The following is an 11140-nucleotide window of genomic DNA, read 5'->3' on the forward strand; positions in this document are numbered from 1 at the left end:
TCTGCAGCATATCTCGCTTCACTACCCGAGCACACAAATCCTTAAAAAACATACACAGTTCAGTTATGGCAACACGTACAGCAGATGTTAGCTTCCCACGAATTCCCACCGGTAATAACTTCTGTAAAAATACGTAACAGTCATGACTTTTCAATCCACCAATTTTCCAGTCATCATGACTTACGCATCTACTGATATTTGAAGCATAACCATCTGGCAACTTCACACCTTGCAACCATTTGCAGAAGTCCATCCTCTCCTCCCTTGTCATTGTAAAACATGCATGCGGCATGACCACCCTCTCACCATCCACTCGTAAATGCAAATTATGTTTAATTCCCATTCTCTCAAGATCTTTCCTTGTCTTAATCGTATCTTTCGTCTTTTTATTGATGCTCATCAATGTACCTAGTATATTATCACAAATATTCTTCTCAATATGCATTACATCCAAACTATGTCGCAACATGCAGGACGACCAATACGGCAACTCAAAAAAAATACTACGCTTTTCCAATTCAATTCTGCTACGCCTCGTTTTCTCTTGTTCTTTCCCCGACCTTTGCCAAAATTGTTCGCTGCCACATGTACCAATTGTTCCAGGATCTCTTCCCCAGACAACTCATTTGGCGCAATTCTATCTTCTACGCATCCATCAAACTTAGCGGATTCTGTTCTCCATGCATGATTAGTTGGTAGATAACATCGATAACCCATGAAACACAACTTTTGAGAATATTTTAACCACTCACTAGTAGTTTCTTTATTACACGTCGGACACGCTAACTTTCCTTTAGTACTCCAGCCAGAAAGATTCCCATATGCTGGAAAGTCATTTATCGTCCACATTACCGCAGCATGCATCTGAAAAGTTGTTGATGTGGATGCATCATAAGTTCTGACGCCTGCTTCCCATAACTCTTTCAACTCTTCAATCAACGGCTGCAAATATACGTCAATGTCATTCCCAGGTGATCTCGGGCCGGGGATAAGCAAAGTTAACAAAAAGTTAGGCGCCTTCATGCACCTCCATGGTGGAAGATTGTACGGAATCAACACTACAGGCCAAGTGCTATAACTTGTACTCATATTTCCAAAAGGGTTGAATCCATCAGTTGTGAGTCCGAGACGCACGTTCCTTGCTTCTATCCCAAACTCTGGATATTGATTATCGAAAGATTGCCACGCAAGTGAATCAGCAGGGTGCCTCATAAATCCATCATTTTGAACTCTTTTCTCTTTGTGCCACTTCATATCATGAGCTATTTTCTTACACATGTATAATCTTTGCAACCGGGGTTTCAATGGGAAATATCGCAATACTTTAACCGGAACGCTTTTCTTATCCTTCCACCTCGACTCTCCGCATACAGGACATGCTTGTTTCTCCTCGTTCTCATTCCAAAATAAAACACAATCATTCTTGCACGCATGTATGGACTTGTACTCAAATCCTAATCCCTTTCTCAACTGTTTCGCTTCATAAAAGTTCTTCGGCAATGCAGATCCTTCGAGAAGCACTTCGTTAAATAAGTCTAATACTATGTTAATTGCTTTGGTTGACATTCCACACAATGATTTTATGTGAAGCAACCGCACAATAAACGACATTTTAGAATGTTTTGTACAACCTAGATAAAGCTCACGCTTTGCATCTTCCCACATTTCTGGAAAATTATCTGAATCATTCCGTTGCCCACTTGAGCCATTGTCGTCAACCTCATCCATAAACATCCCAGTTCCAATGTCACTCAACATCTCCTCCATCTCATCTCACTCATAATCATCATCCACGTTGTGCAAATTTTCCCGCTGACTGAATAAGTCATCCGCTGATTCAGCATACGGCTCACCATGCAGTACCCATCGAGTATAGCCCAAATCCATACCATTCACAAATATATGACTTTCAGCTTCATCCAATCCTATCGCACACAAATTTTTACAACCTCAACATGGACACTTAATGTAACCACGACTATCAGCAGACGCCTTTGCAAAATCAATGAAGGCCCTTACTCCACGCGCATAGGGTATGTAATCTTTTCCAAGTCTATCACGTAAACGCATCCAACTTTTATCCATTTCTAAAAGCATCTATTTTTTTAGTAATTAAGGTAAAGTTAAATACACATGCATGTCATGATACATCATGTTCAAAGTACTCTTTCTCAAGGTAGTTGGTCATATCCCATTCGAGATTATATTCTCCATATTGCACAAGTCCCGTCACTCTACTACTTTGAACGTTTGTAAAAATTTCGGCAGCACTTCCCCATAGTTCTCCAAGTATACATGTTCACATATAGGGATTATGACCCTAAGAACAGTATACCCGAAGAACAAATGAGGAAGACATCGAAACTTCATACTAAACGTTCAAAGTAGGAATAACGTTTATGTGCAATACAGATAATATAATCTCAAACTGTCTACACTGGACAATTCAGGAATTAATGTACACCTAAATGTACACTAATTCCCAAACGGGTCTAAGGTTATTTATGCAATGTTATACAATATCTAACAAAAAAGTCTACAAATAAATTAGCGCACATTGTTTGAATTATCCCGATGTACTAATAATATTTATATTATTAATGATTGATAACACTTAGAAATTATTTGTAGACTTATATAATTCCTAATTTATTATATTATATGTCATTTATTAGCTATATAATATATAACACTACTATAAAATATCTTATAATTACTATTATAAGTTACTGATAACACTTATATTTGATCTGTTATTATATAGCTTAAAATAACAATTTTTACTTATTTATCTCGTATTTAATATAATATATAGTAAATTAGATTATAATTACTAGTTATACTATATATTGATAACACTTAATTGTTATCAGTTATTATATAATTATTACTATTATTGCCAAAATTATTATAATTATTATAATAATTTTTATTATTAAATAAGTAATTATTATTATAATTACTTATCTATTTCTTATTAATCATTTTTTAATACTATACATTACATGATAATTATTATTATGGATTAATACTAATATACTCTATACTATATATTATTAGATAAAATATTTAGGATTATTGAGCTATTAGATAAATAAGTATTATTATTTTATAATACTTATTTATATTATCATTTTAGTAATACGATTTTTTATATATACTATATAGTTATGCCTTATTATTGACACTTAGTAATATATGATAATTTATTATATTAGTTATTTAACTAATTATATATATAATAGTTATAATTGTAATATTATAATTTATAATCTTCATCATCCAATAAATTATATTTTAAAATTTTTATTCTTACACAAATAATCACACTATTTATTTATTAAAAAAATTGTTATATATATTTTTTTATAACAACAAATTACTAAAATAGACACATAAACTAACAAATAATTATTATTCAAAAACATACACTATACTAAAACATTATCACATTAAGAATAAACATATTCAATAACAATAATTTTTCTTTTTAATTCATCCAAACAACACAAACTTAATCACAAATTATATCCACAATAAAATGTAACAATAGAGTTTAGTATATATACCTTGTGCTTTAAATAAATTCTTCTTCAAAAATCACAACTTCTCAACAATTCACAATAAATGATCCTTCAAAAAATACACAATACTAGTTAGTTAAATATATATGAAATAAAACATTGATAATTATCATGTATATTACAAATAAAAAAATGAGAAAAACCATTTACCTTATTGCTTAAAAAAATACCTTTGCAACCTCCCTCTCACTATAACCCTCCACTTCTTCTCTTCCTCTCTCTAAAACTCTCTGTCTCTCCCCACTGCTTTCCACTTCCCAGCTCCGTCTCTCTAAAACTCTCTCTGTCTCTCACTCTAACACGCATGGAGGAAAGCAGAAATGAATCTGCTTTCCCGTGCGTGAAAGTTTTATTTTCTGCTTGTAATGCGATTAACGTTCGGACGTTCATTAATGAACGTTCGAACGTTTCATTTTACGTGCGAACGTTTACGCATTAATGTTCGAACGTAAAATTATCCCGCCCAATAATTATACAGTACGTTCACACGTATTGTTGTCCATCCTACGTATTCGCCAGTAACGTTCGAATGTTTATATAGTACGTTAGAACGTACTGTGCAAATTTGCTTTAAGAGGGAAATTTCCCTCCGAATTTATTATAACGTCCAAACGTTTCTCATTAAGGTTCGAACGTTAATATTATTATTTACATATTATATATTTAGTATATTCCTCATAATATACTTATTAATTAAATTATAAAGTATACAATATTAATTAATATATAATTTGTACCAATTATAATATTATATATAACATAAGTATTATATAACAACGTACTATATATATATATATTATAACTTTATATAAACTAATAATATAAAATATATATTATATTATAACTATAATATATAATAAGTATATTATATATTATAGTTATAACAAGTATATTATAATATATTATATAGGAAAAATTGTATATTATCCTAGTATAGTATACTTTAATATAGTATATCTAATAACTATATTAAAGTAATATAGTTATTAGATAATGTAGTATAAATATTATATAATATATTATCTATATTATAGTCTATAATATAGTATAAGTATTATATAGTATGTTATCTATATATAATAACTATATAATATTGTATAATATATTATATAGTAAATATATTATAGATATAATATAGTACTAGTACTATGTTATATATACTACTTGTATATAATATAATATATAATAACATACGAATATATATTATATCTATATATAGTATATAATACGTATATAATATACGTATATAATATAGTATACTATATTACTATATACTATATAATATAGGTTTCAATAATACATATATAACATTATATACGTATTAAAACTACATACTATATAACACTATATAGTATACACTATATAGTATATAGTGTAATATACTATATACAATATAGTATAACACTATATAGTATATAGTATACACTATATAAACATATAACAGTATATAGTATACGCTATATACACTATTAACACTATATACTATATAATATACGTATAGTATATGTATATAATATTATACATTAGTATATAGTATATAGTATACACTATATACACGTATAACAGTATATAGTATACGCTATATACACTATTAACACTATATACTATATAATATACGTATATTATACGTATATAATATTATACATTATATAATATATAATATTATATATTATATATCATATTATATAGTAATATATAGGTAATATAATATATATTATAATAATATATTATATAATATATATAATATAATATATAGTGTAAAAACGTTCGAATGTTATAACCAAAACGTTCGGACGTTTTGGTTGACGTCCGAACATATACTATAGTACGTTCGCATGTTAACACAACGTCCGAACGTAAAAGTTATACGTTCGCACGTATGCTTTTACGTCCGAACGTAATCTGCATAACGTTTGCAAGTGCAGTTAACGTCCGAACGTTAATTAATTAACGTTCGGACGTTAACTGTATATAAGGCCAGGCACGACGGTTTCCAGGCCATAACTTGTACGAAACCGGTTATAAAACTCAAACTCTCTCATCTTCTCCGCCACGCATGCCGCCGCAACTGTCACCATCCGCCACCACAACCGTCACTAAAAGGTAATGTGCCCTCTCCCTCTTCTATTTCCTTGCTTTTAATCGGTGGGTTTCAAAAATTCGAAACCCACCGTAGCCCGGTTATAAAACTTGCATTTCCGGCCACCATTCGCAGTAAAATGATAGAATAGGACCGTAGAAACATTCCCCATCTTTTGAAATGCATATTTTGGTTGTTTGTGGCTTCGAAACATGCGTTTCGAAGCTTTCGGTAATGGCTGAGTTGACTCAGCGTTTCTGTGTCATAACGTTCGGACGTCACGACACAACGTCCGAACGTGTGACCTTTTGTATTCTTTACGTTAGCACATTATATTGTAACGTGCGAACGTATTAGTTTTACGTGCGAACGTTTTTATCCAACGCTTTAACGTAACGTTGGATAAAACGTTCGAACGAAAACCGTTGGTATTCTTCGGCTAGTAAGAACGTCCGAACGTATGACGGTTCAAATTCATTACGTCCGAACGTTTGGATAATACGTTCGGACGTAATGAACTTATTCGCACGTTTTTATCGAACGTTTGAATGAAACGTTCAATATAAAAACGTCCGAACTTATCATCTTTGTAAATTCGCACCTATTTTAACGTGCGAACGTACATTGTATTAACGTTCGAACGTTTCCTATAAAAAAAATTTTATATTGTTTCTTTTGGGTATTATTATTTTATATATTGAAAAAGTAAAATTATTTAAAAGTTTTACTGGCAAAATTATGTAAATTTATAAGGATGATATTTTAATTTTTAGTATAATCCATATATGTCATAATACGTATGTATTTGTGATTATAATCATTTTTTTAAAATGTTATAACTTATATATTTTTTTTTATTTTCAGGATATGGCTCAGTATATGACGACAAGGAAGCGAGGGAGGGATGGAGGCAATTCGGACATCGCTCGACTGGGGGCACGAACTGTTATGGGGGAACGATAAATCCTCATTAATGAGTTTGATGAGCTCAGCTGGGAGCAAAAGACGCTGAGAGACGTCTTCGTCACCAGAGGCTGGGGCCCTATATGCACATTGAGGGGAAAGATTTACCCCACAATGGTTCGAGAGTTTTACATTGGGATGGCCACCATGCCTAACGATGCATCATCCCATACTCTCAGTGTACGCGGTGTACAGTTTCAGTTCTCGGCGGATGTTCTCGCCGACTTGCTCCAGATTCCGCGTATACTACCTGAGTCGACAGCTGCTTAGGCTGATGACATAGCAGCTGCATTTTCTCCGGGCATATTCGAGGCAGATCCAGCCGCTTCTGCTTCATCTTCGAGCCCTGTTGAGTTTATGCCCAGTCATGAAGAAGATCGACCCGAGGGCGATCCTATTGCTGCTGAGGTTGGTGACGATGAGCGGGACCAGGATTTATACATCCTCACTGGCACGGACCGCACAAAACTCGATAGGCCGAACTCCTTCAGCCAGAATCAGCTGCTGCCTTTCTTTCGCATGTTGCACATTTTTGTTGCAACAAATGTAGACCCGGTGGCACATAAGAGCACATTCAGTCGGGCTCGTGCACAGTTCCTGATTGGCTTGGCACGTGGTGAGCCCATTGACTTGCCCCTTGTTATATTTGAGCGGATCCGTTACGAGGCCAGCATCGTTACCACGGATAATCTCCCATACGGAGTCATCATCAGCCGCTTATTACTAGCCCGGGGAATGCCACTCCAGGCGGAGGAGATGGTTATAAACCAGATGAGCTCTATCGACATAACCACACACCGCCGGAGCATTGGGCAGGGGAGAGGCTCAACTCTGCGTCAGTCTGGTCCTACGCCAGATCTTGTTCCCCCGACTGAGTCTGGGGCCGATGTTGCTCGCCTGTCGGCGAGTACTAGTCAGCAGCCGGGAGTTACATCTGCTGGGGATGTGCGACCTGCTTGGGTTGATACAATGATGACAGATATGAAGGCGCATATAGACTGACAGATCGATAGACAGATTGCACATATAGATCTGGCTGTCGCACATCTTGCACATCATGTAGATGTGTTAAACAATAAGGTTGAGACATTGACTGAGGAGTTTCGATCTTTTGTAAACCAGCAGTTCTGAAAGTGATTTGTAAAAATTTATCATTCGAATGTTTTTTATTTTCGACATATGTAATGGACACAAATATTTAATGTATGTATTGTGTAGCTTAATTTCTACTCTTAATTTTTTTTTTAATATAACGTTACTCAACCTTACTATTAAAAAAATATATATTATGGTTAATTTATGTAATTTAACATATAACGTTCGAACTTTATCATATTAACGTTCGAACATTGGCGCTAATATATTCACGTTCACACGTAATTATGTAAAACGTTCAAACGTTCGCGCTAATTTTTTTTATGTTCGCACGTAAATATACATAACATTCGAACGTTACTTTGACGTGCGAACGTATTATGTTAAACGTCCGAACGTTTTGAAATTCTTGCCCAACATTTAGTGACAGTTCTCACAAACCGTCACAGTAAATACGTTTTAGTCACAGTTTAGAAACCGTCACTATTTATAATCTGTCACTAAAAGTCATATTTGTTGTAGTTTCTGTAGGGCGCGTGGGGGCGCGTGGGCGCGTGTCCTTCACGCGTCTTCAACCTCTGGAGCTTGTGAGGGAGCGTGGGAGCGTGTGGTGCACGCGTCTTCAACCTCTGGAGCGCGTGGGGGAGCGTGGGTTGCAGCAGATGCACGCGCCGATCTTCTAGGGGCGCGTGTGGCCTAGTCTGACCTCCATTTTCGATTCCGTTTGTGGCAACGGATTCGTCTCAACGCGAGGAACACCGTGGAGTTGTCAAAAATTGATTTTGAACAACTTGAATTTTTGGACAGCTCGAACCAGTGCTCTGATACCAGTTCTTGGGAGCTGTTCTGACACAGAGACGATTCTAAATAAAGAAGAGATGAAATTTAACGTGGTTCGGCAATTGCCTACGTCCACAGCTGTTGTAATTTCACTATAAAAATAATTTTTACAGAAATCTCTCTCTCACCCTCTTTGATGCACTTCTCTGCTGCACTCAGTCCGCACACTTAAGCTCTCCTATTTATAGGAGAGCAGATCACTACATTGCAGCAATTTGCTGCATGATGCTTGGGGAGGTGCCTAACAATACAAAAGCACCGAACGGTGCCTAATAAGCCAAAAGAGAAACGGTGCATTAAACAAACACATGCCTCCCACCACTTTTGTCTCCATCTGCAACATTTTTGATTAATTTGCAGGTGAGTGGTGGAATGCTAATGTCATTGACGTGGAGAACCAAGGCCTAGCCCTCGGTGCTGCTCCCAACATTTCTGATGCTTACACAATCAACGGACAGCCCGGTGATCTCTACTCATGCAAAAGCAAGTATGTCATGTTGGGTGGATCAATAATATATATCCAATTTGCAAATAAATTCTTTTAAATATATATTAAAATTTAATAAACGAACAGGACATAATTAATATTGTGAAAAACGATGACAATGAATTGAAAAATAATATCAAATGAGAAAAACAAACACGCAATCACACACGACACAAGATGTAGGTGGTTCGGCAAATTGCCTACGTCCACGGGAGCTGCAGAGGATTTTATTATTGAGGAATATCACACTACAATATGGATCTCAACACTATACGGCCACAGTATTCACTTGTACGGCCATATGATGTAAAACATCATATATATAGTTACACGGTGGAAAACCCTAAAAATGCATGTTCGCTCGAGTGGCGTGTTGATCGCGCGTCGAGCAAACTTCCCTTTCGCATCCTGCTCGAGCTCATTGTCGAGCTGACAATGAGCGTTCAACTCTGCCTGACTTCGCTCGAGCAGCCAATGCTTCCGCTCGAGCGAAAGCTTCCTGCTCGAGCTCACTGTCGAGCTAACATCGAGCGTTCGACTCTGCCTAAATTCGCTCGAGTGGTGTAGACCAGACTCCACAGTATTCAACCATTAACAAATTAATATATATTAAGGTTGTTGCATGTGCATCTTATTAGATACATATAAGCTGACGGTAGTCAAAGGGAAGACTTACATGTTACAGATCATCAATGCTGCACTCAATAACCAAATGTTCTTCAAGATAGCCAATCATACGATGGAAGTTGTCACCATCGACGCCTCCTACACCAGGTCCTATGTCACCGACGTTGTCGTGCTTGCACCTAGTCAAACCACCGACGTCCTCCTCGTCACTAACCAAACCGTGGGGTCTCATTACATAGCTGCAAGTCCTTACATTGGCGTTCAAGGTGTAACAATATCGTTTGTTGAAACCGCCACGACAAGCATTCTCGTCTACGAGGGCGCCACTTCAGCTACTCCCCTGATGCCTGACCTTCCGGCGTTCGACGACACACCCACTGCCCACAAGTTCTACACCAATCTTACTGGCCTTGTAAGTTGGCCCACATGGGTCTCTGTGCCAAAAGAGGTGGAGGTGGAGATGTTCATGACATTTGGATTGAGTCTTGCACCGTGTGGCAGCAGCGGTGACGACACTTGTGGCTGCCCATTTGGGCAGCAATTTGCTGCGAGTTTGAACAACGAATCGTTTGAACTTCCTAGCAGATTGTCTATGTTGGAAGCTTTCTTTAATAAGGTTGGTGGGATCTACACCACTGATTTTCCCAGCAAGCCTCCGGTGGAGTTTAACTACACCGATCCCAGTATCAGCTCTGATGAATCACTGCTATTTGCTCCAAAATCAACAAAAGTCAAGAATTTGAAGTACAACTCAGTAGTGCAGATTGTTCTGAAGAACACGGCTCTTATAGCAAGGAGAATCATCCTATACACCTTCATGGTTTTAACTTTCATGTGTTGGCACAAGGTTTTGGAAATTATGACCCGGTAAATGATCTCAAAAAGTTCAATCTCTTCGATCCCCAAATACGTAATACTATCGCGGTGCCCACGGGAGGTTGGGCTATTATTAGATTCAAAGCAAATAATCCAGGTAATTATTACATGCATTAATATTTCTAAAGCTATCATTATTATTTTTTAAATATGGCTATTTATATATATATATATATTTAATGTGCTTCTTTAAAAGATATATTTATCATGAAAGATTTAACAATTAATGCATGCATGCATGCATGCAGGTATCTGGATGGCACATTGCCATCTGGACGTGCATTTGCCATGGGGCTTGGGCATGGCATTCGAGGTTGAGAATGGGGCCTACACTGCTTTCGAGGCTGCCTCCACCACCAGTCGATCTACCCCAATGTTAAGAAATTGTTTCCTGTGCCACTCCAATTAATTTGTTGTCATCTTCTTATAAATAATCATGTACTGCTCTCATATATTTAATTATGTTCTGATTAATTTGTAAATTAATGGGTCTCAGATTTCATTCTTTGATATATATATAGCCTTCTCTTCAAGAAAAATATGTTAGAATTTTCAACTTGGGAAGAAGGAAGGTGGGAAAAGGAATGA

The 11140-nt window shown here is 36.0% G+C and overlaps 1 pseudogene; it reads left to right on the top strand.

The window, feature by feature from the left end:
- Positions 1–10932, top strand: part of LOC122277106 — a 28373-nt pseudogene extending 17441 nt beyond the window's left edge.
- The last annotated feature ends 208 nt before the right edge of the window (positions 10933–11140 follow it).

This window comes from Carya illinoinensis, chromosome 9 (genome assembly GCF_018687715.1).
Source record: "Carya illinoinensis cultivar Pawnee chromosome 9, C.illinoinensisPawnee_v1, whole genome shotgun sequence".
NCBI lineage: Eukaryota > Viridiplantae > Streptophyta > Magnoliopsida > Fagales > Juglandaceae > Carya > Carya illinoinensis.